Source organism: Sus scrofa, chromosome 1 (assembly GCF_054392235.1).
Source record: "Sus scrofa isolate SSC_HxYL_T2T_F1_AM1 chromosome 1, Sscrofa_HxYL_maternal_Yorkshire_Landrace_v2.0, whole genome shotgun sequence".
NCBI classification, from domain to species: Eukaryota; Metazoa; Chordata; class Mammalia; order Artiodactyla; family Suidae; genus Sus; species Sus scrofa.
This window is the reverse complement of record NC_139383.1, coordinates 128957784-128967865: the sequence shown is the minus strand read 5'-3', so window position 1 is coordinate 128967865 and position 10082 is coordinate 128957784.

Below are 10082 nucleotides of genomic sequence, written 5' to 3'. Positions count from 1 at the left end.
AAGATGACATAGAAAAGATGAACGGACCAATCACAAATACTGAAATTGAAATAGTGATTAAAAAACTTCCAACAAACAAAAGTCCAGGATCAGATGGCTTCACAGGCGAATTCCATCAATCATTTAGAGAAGAGCTAACACATCTCCTTCTGAAACTATTTCAAAAAATTGCAGAGGAAGGGATACTCCCAAATTCATTCTATGAGGCCACCATCTCCCTAATACCAAAACCAGACAAAGATACCACAAAAAAAACCACAGGCCAATTTAACTGATGAACATTGATGCAAAAATCCTCAACCAACTACTAGCAAACCACATCCAACAATACATTAAAAGGATTGTACATCATGATCAAGTGGGATTTATCCCAGGCATGTAAGAATTCTTCAATATCCACAAATCCATCAGTGTGATACACCACATTAACAAACTGAAGAATAAAAACCATTTGATTCTCTCAATAGATGGAGAAAAAGCCTTTGACAAAATCCAACACCCATTTCTGATAAAAACCCTTCAAAAGTGGGCACAGAGGGAACCTACCTCAACATAATAAAAGCCACATAAGACAAACCCATAGCTAACCATCATTCTCAATGGTGAAAAGCTGAAAGAATTCCTGCTGAGATCAGGAACAAGCCAAGGATGTCCCCTCTCACCACTACTATTCAACATAGTTTTGAAGTCCTAGCTATAGCAATCATCAAAGTAAAAGAAATAAAAGGAATCCAAATTGGAAAGGAAGAAGTAAAACTATTACTATTTGCAGATGCATGATACTATACCTAGAGAATCCCAAAGACTCTACCAGAAAACTGTTAGAGGTCATCCATGAATTTGGCAATGTCACGGGATACAAAATTAATACATAGAAATCAATGGCATTTCTATACACTAACAATGAAAGATCAGAAAGAGAAATTAGGGAAGCAATCCCATTTACCATCGCATCCAAAAGACTAAAATACCTAGGAGTATACCTACCTAAAAAGATGAAAGACCTGTACTCTGAAAACTCTAAGACACTGATGAAAGAAATGAAAGATGACACAAATACATGGAAAGACATACCATGTTCTTGGATTGGAAGAGTCAATATTATCAAAATGACTGTACTATACAAAGTAATCTACAGATTCCATGCAATCCCTATCAAATTACCAAGGACATTTTTCACAGAACTTGAACAAAATATTTTAAAATTTGTTTGGAAGCACAACAGACCCAGAATAGCCAAAGACATCCTGAAAAAGAAAAATGGAGCTGAGGAATCAGGCTCCCTGGCTTCAGACTATACTACAAAGCAACAATCATCAAAACCATATAGTACTGGCACAAAGACAGACATATAAATCAATGGAACAGGATAGAAAGCCCAGAATTGAACTCATGCACCTACAGTCAACTAATCTATGACAAAGGAGGCAAGAATATACAATGGAGAAAAGATAGCCTCTTCAATAAGTGGTGCTGGGTAAACTTGATAGTCACATGGAAAAGAATGAAATTAGAATACTCCCTAACACCATACACAAAAGTAAACTTGAAATGGATTAAAGACCTAGATATAAGGCCAGATGCTATAAAACTCTTAGAGGAAAACATAGGCCAAACACTCTCTGACATAAACGACAGCAACATCTTCTCAGATCCACCTCTTAGAGTCATGACAGTAAAAACAAAAATAAGCAAATGAGACCTAATTAAACTTCAGAGTTTCTGCTCAGCAAATGAAACCCTAAACAATACGAAAAGACAGCCCACAGAATGGGAGAAAATCTTTGTAAATGAATCTACTGACAAAGGAATAATCTCCAAAATTTATAAACACCTCCTACTGCTCAATACCAAAAAAATAAAGAACCCCATCAAAAAATGGGCAGAAGATCTAAATAGATGATTCTCCAAAAAAGACATACAGATGGCCAAAAAACACATGAAAAGATGTTCAACATCACTCATTATTAGAGAAATGCAAATCAAAACCACTGTGAGGTACCACCATACACCGGCCAGAATGACCATCATCCAAAAGTCTACAAACAATAAGTGCTGGAGAGAGTGTGGAGAAAGGGTAACCCTATCACACTGTTGGTGGGATTGTAAATTGGTGCAACCACTGTGGAAAACAGTATGGAGATATCTCAGAAAACTAAAAACAGAATTACCATTTGATCCAGCAATCCCACTCTTGGGCATCTATCCAGAGAAAACCATGCCTCGCAAAGGCACATGTAGTCCGATGTTCATTGCAGCACTATTTGCAATAGCCACAATGTCCATCGACAGAGAGGTGGATCCAGAAGATGTGGTACATATGCACAATAGAGTATTACTCAGCCATTAAAAGGAACAAAATACCGGCATTTTTAAGCAACATGGATGGACCTAGAAATTATCATGCTAAGTGAAGTCAGCCACACAATGAGACACCATCAAATGCTTTCACTGACATGTGGAATCTGAGAAAAGGACAGAATGAACTTCTTTGCAGAACAGATACTGACACACATACTTGAAAAACTTATGGTTTCCAAAAGAGACAGTTCGGGGGTTGGGGGCATGCTTTAGGGTAGTGGGATGGAAATCCTATACAATTGGATTGTGATGATCATTGTACAACTACCAATGTAATAAATTTATTGTGTAATAAAAATTTTTTTAAATGTGAAAAAAGCTAAAAAAAATAAAAATGTTACATACTTAAATTATCAGAGGTGAAATAGTAATTCTTTAAAATACTTCCATCTGGGAGTTCCTGTCATGGCTCAGTGGTTATCAAATCCAACTAGGAACCATGAGGTTGCAGGTTCAACCCCTGGCCTTGCTCAGTGGGTTAGAGATCTGGCATTGCTGTGAGCTGTGGTGTAGGTTGCAGACACAGCTCAGATCTGGCATTTCTGTGGATGTGGCATAGGCTGGTGGCTACATCTCCAATGAGACCCCTAGACTAGGAGTCTCCATATGCTGTGGGTGCAGCCCCAGAAGAGACAAAAAATAAAAATAAAAAAATAAAAAAATAAAAAAATACTTTCATCAAAAATGGGTATGGTTATAGATGAGACAAGATTGTCAAAATATCAATAGTTGGTGAGACTGGATAACGAGTAGATATAGGTCCATTTCACTTTTCTCTCTATTCTTATGTATGCTTGAAAATATACATAGATAGGATAAATTAAAAAATCATCTCAATTCCACTTCCTCTCCAGCTAGTACATTATTTCCCTTTATGGCAATACTCTTTCAAACAGTATATGCCCTGTCTCACTGACTGTGACTTTTTTCCCTCCTATTCTCTCTTTAAACTTCTTCATTCAGGCTTTTTTCCCCTTACCATTTCAGCAGTTTTTTTTTTCTTTTTGGCCATGCCCACAGAGTGCAGAAGTTTCTAGGGCCAGGGATCAAACCCATGTCACAGCAGTAACCAGAGCCACAGCACCAACACCACCAGAAACTTATCCCATTGAGCCACTAGGGAATGCCCCAAAATTCCTTTTATTTCGACCACTAATTACCTCTACATTGTTAAATCCAATGGTCATTTCTCAGTCTTCATCCTACATGACCCATTAAGCACAATTTGACAATTAATCACTCCCTCCTCCTCGAAACATTTTCTCCATCTTATTTCCAAGGCTGCAGCCTGTGAAGAAATACAATACTCAATAGTACTGATATTCTTACCTTTTTAACTCCACCGAGTAAAAACAACTTCTGAAATACATTTGATTTCCATCTCATGTTAATTATATACAAGGAAACGATGTGTTCCCAGGCACAATGCCAATGTTGGCAGTTGGTCCCAGGAGTGCAGCTGGGAGTGAAAGCAGTATCATGGTGGTAGGAGTTGTTCCTTTTTTCTCTCCCATTCCACTTAAAACTAATTAGGCATCTGTAACAAAAGTGCCTCTACACACACACCAAGACGCCTGGGAGATCCATCCATCCATCAGTGCATCTGAAAGTAGGTGGACTGGATCCTGGAGGAGGCCACAGATTCAAGGGAGTTGGGGTGGTGGTGGCAGCAGCAGTGGCAGCAGTCTCTCTGGCAGAGGAGGTGGAAAGTGAAAAGGGTAAGTGAAAATCTTCCAGGTGATGTGGATGGCAGCTGGAGGGTTCACTTGTTCCTCAGCAATACCCCGCTTCCTAAAAAGAGATCTATGTAACTGGAGGGATGGAAAGGAAAGAAGGGTAACTTAAGGTATGAGTTTTCTGCTGTTTCAGAATTCCATCAAGAAGTACCCCCACAGACTGCTGCAGCCCCCCAATGGAGGATCCCTTACTGGACCATAGGCACACCCAAAGTGCTTAGTCACCCCTACTCTATCACTAGACTTTTTTTTTTTTTTTAACATTGGCTTTTTAAAATGCACATGCTCCCCATAGCTCCAATAAGAGAGAGAGAGAGAAAAACAAACAAACAAAAAAAGTATGCTATGATGCCACCTTCTGGAAAGCAATAGAAAACTTCTTATTGCCAGCCTGTTGAATTGTTAAAATCAATGTAAACAAGGCCTTACCTAAGGAAGGAGGGTGTTTGTAACTTCAAATGAAAATATGCAGAAATACATTTCATCAAACATGAAAAATCATGGCAATATAGTATTCCCAAAAGAAGGTGACAATTTTTAGCAACTAAACACAAAGACATAAATGCCATGATCTACCTGATAAAGAATTCAAGAGTCATCATAAAGTCCAGTGAGCTGTAAGAAAACTTGGGCAATTTAATGAACTGAGGCATGAAATCAATAAACAGAAGAAATACTTTCCAAGAGATTGAAATTCTAAAGAACCAAACAAATTCTTGATCTGAAGAACTCAAGAAATGAGATGAAGTATGCATTTGAAACATTGGAAGTAGAGCAGATCAGATGGAAGAGAGAATTAGCAAGCTGGAGGAAAGGAATTTAGAAATGATTCAAGTGAGAGGCTTGGTCAAGATAGCAGAGTAAAAAGACTCTGAGCTCACCTCTCTGTAGAGGCACACCAAAATCACAACTATTTGCAGAGCAACCCCTGGTGAAAAAGACCAGAAAACCTACTAGAAAAGATCTTCTACAACTAAAGATATAAAGAAGGAATCAAAACAGGTAGGAAGAGCAAAGTTGCACTACAGTCAAATCCCATACCTTTGGGTGGGCAATGCTGAAGTGGAGAATAATTGTAATTGCAGAGGTTCTCCCAAATCAGTGAGAGGTCTGAGCCCCATGTTGGTCTCCCTGGCCTGGTGGTTCTGCACCAGGAATATGAGCCCTCAGAGTATTTGGCTTTAAAGGCCAGCAGTGATTACTTTCAGGAGTCCAAGAGGGCTGGAGAAAAGAGACATCAGTCTTAAGGGATGAACACAAAATATCATATACTCTATGACCTAAAGAGAAGCTGTAACATGATAGGATTGGACCTACCTGCTGACCTTGGAGAGTCTCCTGCAGAGGCAGGAAGCAACTGCAACTCATCCTGTAGACACTGATGTAAACCATTTTGGGGAGTTCTTTCCACTATGTGGACACTGTTGCTGGCAAGTATGAATCTGGAATCCCCCGTTTAGCTTATTAGCCCCAGGACCCTGCCTTGACCTGGCCCCAGTGGTCTATAGGCACCTGTTCTGGAATGCCTCAGACAAACTAACTGGGTACAACACAGCACCACTCACTATGTGACAGACTGCCTTAAGGCCATTTGATCCTACAGCTACTTCTGGACACAGCCCTGCCCACCAGATGGCCCAGAACCTAGCCCTCCACACCAGTGCCCAGGTACCAGACCCAAGAATCTCAGGGATCTCTGGTCAGAGACCCCAACACCCAGCCTTACTCACCAGGGAGTATACATCAGATGCAAGAAAACCACAGCCCTATAGCCTGCAGACCTGGCCCACCCACCAACAGGACAGATCCTGCCCTGGAACCAGCTGGGCCCTAGCACCACCCACTAGCAGGCTAATACGTGCTTCAAAGTGCCCTAGGCCCCACAGCAAATTGAATCACAAACTAGCCATACCCACCAGAGATCTTTAACAGCTCTGGGAAATCAAGGCCCTGCAATGAGACCCCAGGACACAGCTTTGCCAGCCAGGAGGCCAGCTTTAGCCCTAGATCATGGCTTCATGCATGTGGGTAGACAAGAACCTTGTCTCTTCTGGACTTTTAACTCTGCCCACCAGTAACCCAGCACTATCTTAGGGAACCCTCAGGGCTCCACAGTTAGCCACCCTGTGACACAGTCCTTGCAAGCAGCAGTTGGCGGCCTCTACACAAGGTGGAACCTGTCATCCAACCAGACAAGGGGGACAACCAGGCCTACCAGACCACCCACATAGCCCTGATGCAGAAACCCCTAGAGCATATAGCTCTGGTGACAAGATGGGAGTGTGCTGCTGGGATTCAGAGGCTATCTCCTACAAAAGGCCACTTCTGTAAGGCCACAAAATGTAAATAACCTACCAGATCCATAAAAATAAAAACAGCAAATTAGGCAAAATAAGGTGACAGAGAAATATGTTTCAAAACAAAAGAACAAGAAAAAAAAAATTCCAGAAGAACTAAGTGAAGTGGAGATAGGCAATCTACCTTAGAAAAAGTTCAAGGCTGTGATTGTAAAGATGATCAAAGAACTTGGGAGAAGAATGGATGCACAAAACAAGAAATAAATTTTAAACAAAAAGCAGATATAAAGAAGAACCACAGAGATGAAGAATACAATAACTGAAGTGAAAAATACACTAGAAGGACTAAACAGTAGATGAAATGATACAGAGGAACTTATCAGTGAGCTGGAAGACAGTAGTAGAAATACTGAAACTTAAATACTGAAAAACAGAATGAAAAGAAAGACAGTTTAAGAGACCACTGGGACAACTTAAGGGCACTAATGTTCACATTATAGGGGTCCTGTGGAGAGAAGAATGAAAAAGGGGCTGAGACCATAGCTGAAGGCATATTAGCTGAAAACTTCTTTAACCTGGCAAAGGAAACATACATCTAAGTCCAGGAAGCTCACAGAGTCTCATACAGGGGCACATGACCCAACGAGGAACACGTCAAGACACACAGTAATTACAATGGCAAAAATTAAAGATAAAAGAATATTAAAAGCAACAAGGGGAAAACAATAGGTTACATACAAGGGAACTCCCATAAAGAGTTTCTGACTCTTCAGCATAAACTCTGCAGGTCAGAAGGAAATGGCATATATATTTAAATTGATGAAATGAAAAAACCTACACCCAAGAATATTCTACCCAGCAAGGCTCTTGTTCAGATTTGACAGAGAGCTCAAAAGCTTTAATGACATGTAACAGCTAAAACCGGCTTTAGAAGAAACGTTGAAGTAACTTCTCTAAAAGAAAAGGCCACAACTAGAAACATGAAAATTATGAAAGGTAAAAGCTTATCAATAAAGGCAAACATATAGTGAAGTTAGGAAATCAGCCACACACCAACTAGTAGGGAGGTTAGAAGACAATAGTAGTAAAATCATTTATATTCACAATAAGTTAAGGGATACAAAAAAAAAATCAGATTTAAAAGTATGGTATCAAAAAAGTGATTATGAGGGGAGGAGAATACAAGTGCAAGATTGCTAAAATTCATGTGAAATCAAGAAATCAGCAACTTAATCATCCAGAGATAAGATAGCTAGATTGGTATATGTGTACCTCATAATAACCACAAATAAAAAAATCTATAATAGATATACACAAAAAAAAGAAAAGGTAATCACATAACACTAAAGATAGTCATCAGATCACAAGGGAAGATAACAAGAGAAGATGCAAAAAAGATCTATAAAAACAACCCTGAAACAATTAACAAAATGTCAGTAAGAACATACATATACGGGAGTTTCCCTGGTGGTCTAGTGGTTAGGATTTGGCACTTTCACCATTGAGGCCCAGTTTCATTCCCTGGTCTGGGAACTGAGATCTGACATCAAGCTGGCTACATGCTGTGGTTGAAATGCAAAAAACAAAACAATACAACAAAAATAGAACATACATATCAATAATCATTTTCAAATGTAAATGGACTAAATCCAATACAAAGACACATAGTGGCTGAATGATACAAAAACAAGATCCTGAACTATAAGAAACTCACTTTAGATATAAAGACACACACATACAAAGCAACAGGATAGAAAAAAGTATTCCTCACAAATGGAAATCAAAAGAAAGCTTGGTGTCAATACTTTTTTCATACAAAATACATCTTAAAATAAAAACTGTTATAAAAAACAAAGAAGGGTATTACATAATGACCAAGGGATCAATGCAAGAAAAGATATAACAATTGTAAATATGCACCCAACAAAGGAGCACCTAAATACATAAAGGAAATATTAACAGACATAAAAGGAGAAATCAGCAATAACATAATAATAGTGGGGGAGTTTAATGATCTACTTACATCAATGGACAAACCATGCAGATAGAAAATCAATAAGGAAACACAGACTTTAAAAGACACATTAGGTCAGGTGGATTTAATAGAGATACATGGAACATTCCATCCCAAAGCAGCAGAATACACATTCTTTTCAAGAGTATATGGAACATTCTCCAGGATAGATCACATCCTATGCCACAAAACAAGCCTCAGTAAATTTAAGAAAATTGAAATCCTACCAAGCATCTTTTCTGACCACAAAACAATGAGACTAGAAATCAACTATAATTTTTTAAAAAACTACAAAAACACTAATACGTGGAGGCTGAACAATATGCTACCACACAATCAATGGCTCACTGAACAAATCAAAGAGAAAATTAAAAAATACTTGGAGACAAATGAAAACAAAACCACAATGATCTATAAGCTATGGGACACAGCAAAAACAGTTCTAAGAATGACATTTATAGCAATACAAGCCCTCCTCAGGAAATAAGAAAAATCTCAAAGAAACAACTTAATTTGATAACCAAAGGATCTAGAAAAAGAAAAACAAACCAAACTCAATGTTAGCAGAAGGAAAGAAATAAAGATCAGAGCAGAAATAAATGAAATAAAGACAAAAAACAGAAAAAGTCAATGAAACTAAGAGCTGTTTTTTTAAAAAAAAATTTGAAAAATTGATAAGCCTTTAGCTAGATTCATCAAGAAAAAGAGAGATGGACCAAATAAAATTATAAATAAAAAAATGAGACAACAGACACTACAGAAACACAAAGGATCATAAGAGATTACTATGAGTAACTGCATGCCAATAAAGTGGACAACCTAGAAAAATGGGCAAACTCTAGAAATGTATAATCTCCCAAGATTGAACCAGGAAGAAAAAGAAAATGTGAAAAGACTAATTACCAGAAATAAAATTGAATCAGTAATTAAAAACACTTTTTTTTTCTTTTTAGGGCCACACCTGAGGCATATGGAAGTTCCCAGGGTAGGGACCAAATCAGAGCTGCAGGGACAGACCTACACCACAGCCACAGCAACTCCAGATCCAAGCCACATTTGTGACCTACACAGATGTGCGTATGCCAGATCTGGAACCCACTGAGCGAGAACAGTGACTAAATCCAAACTCATGGATGCTAGTTGGGTTCTTAACCTGCTGAGCTACAAAAGGAACTCTCAGTAATTAAAAACACTCTTAACAAAAGTCCAGGAACAGATGGCTTCACAGGTGAAGTCTACCGAACATTTAAAGAGTTAACACCTATCCTTTTCAAACCAGTCCAAAAAACTTGCAGAGAATGAATAATTCTAAACTCATTCTACATAGCCAGCATTACTGTGATACCAAAACCAGACAAAGATGTCACAGAAAAAAGAAAATTACAAGCCAATATCATTGAATGAACATAGATGCAAAAATGCTCAACAAAATATGAGCACACTGAATCCAATACATCCAAAGGATCACACAGCATGGTCAAGTGGGATTTATCCCAGGGATGCGAGGAATTTTTAATATCTGCAAATTGATCAATGTGATATACCATATTAACAAAATGAAGAATACAAACCATATCATCCTCTCAATAGATGCACAAAAAACTTTTGAGAAAATTCAACATCCATTTGCAGTAAAAACTCTCCAGAATGTGAGCATATGGAGTTCCCGTCGTG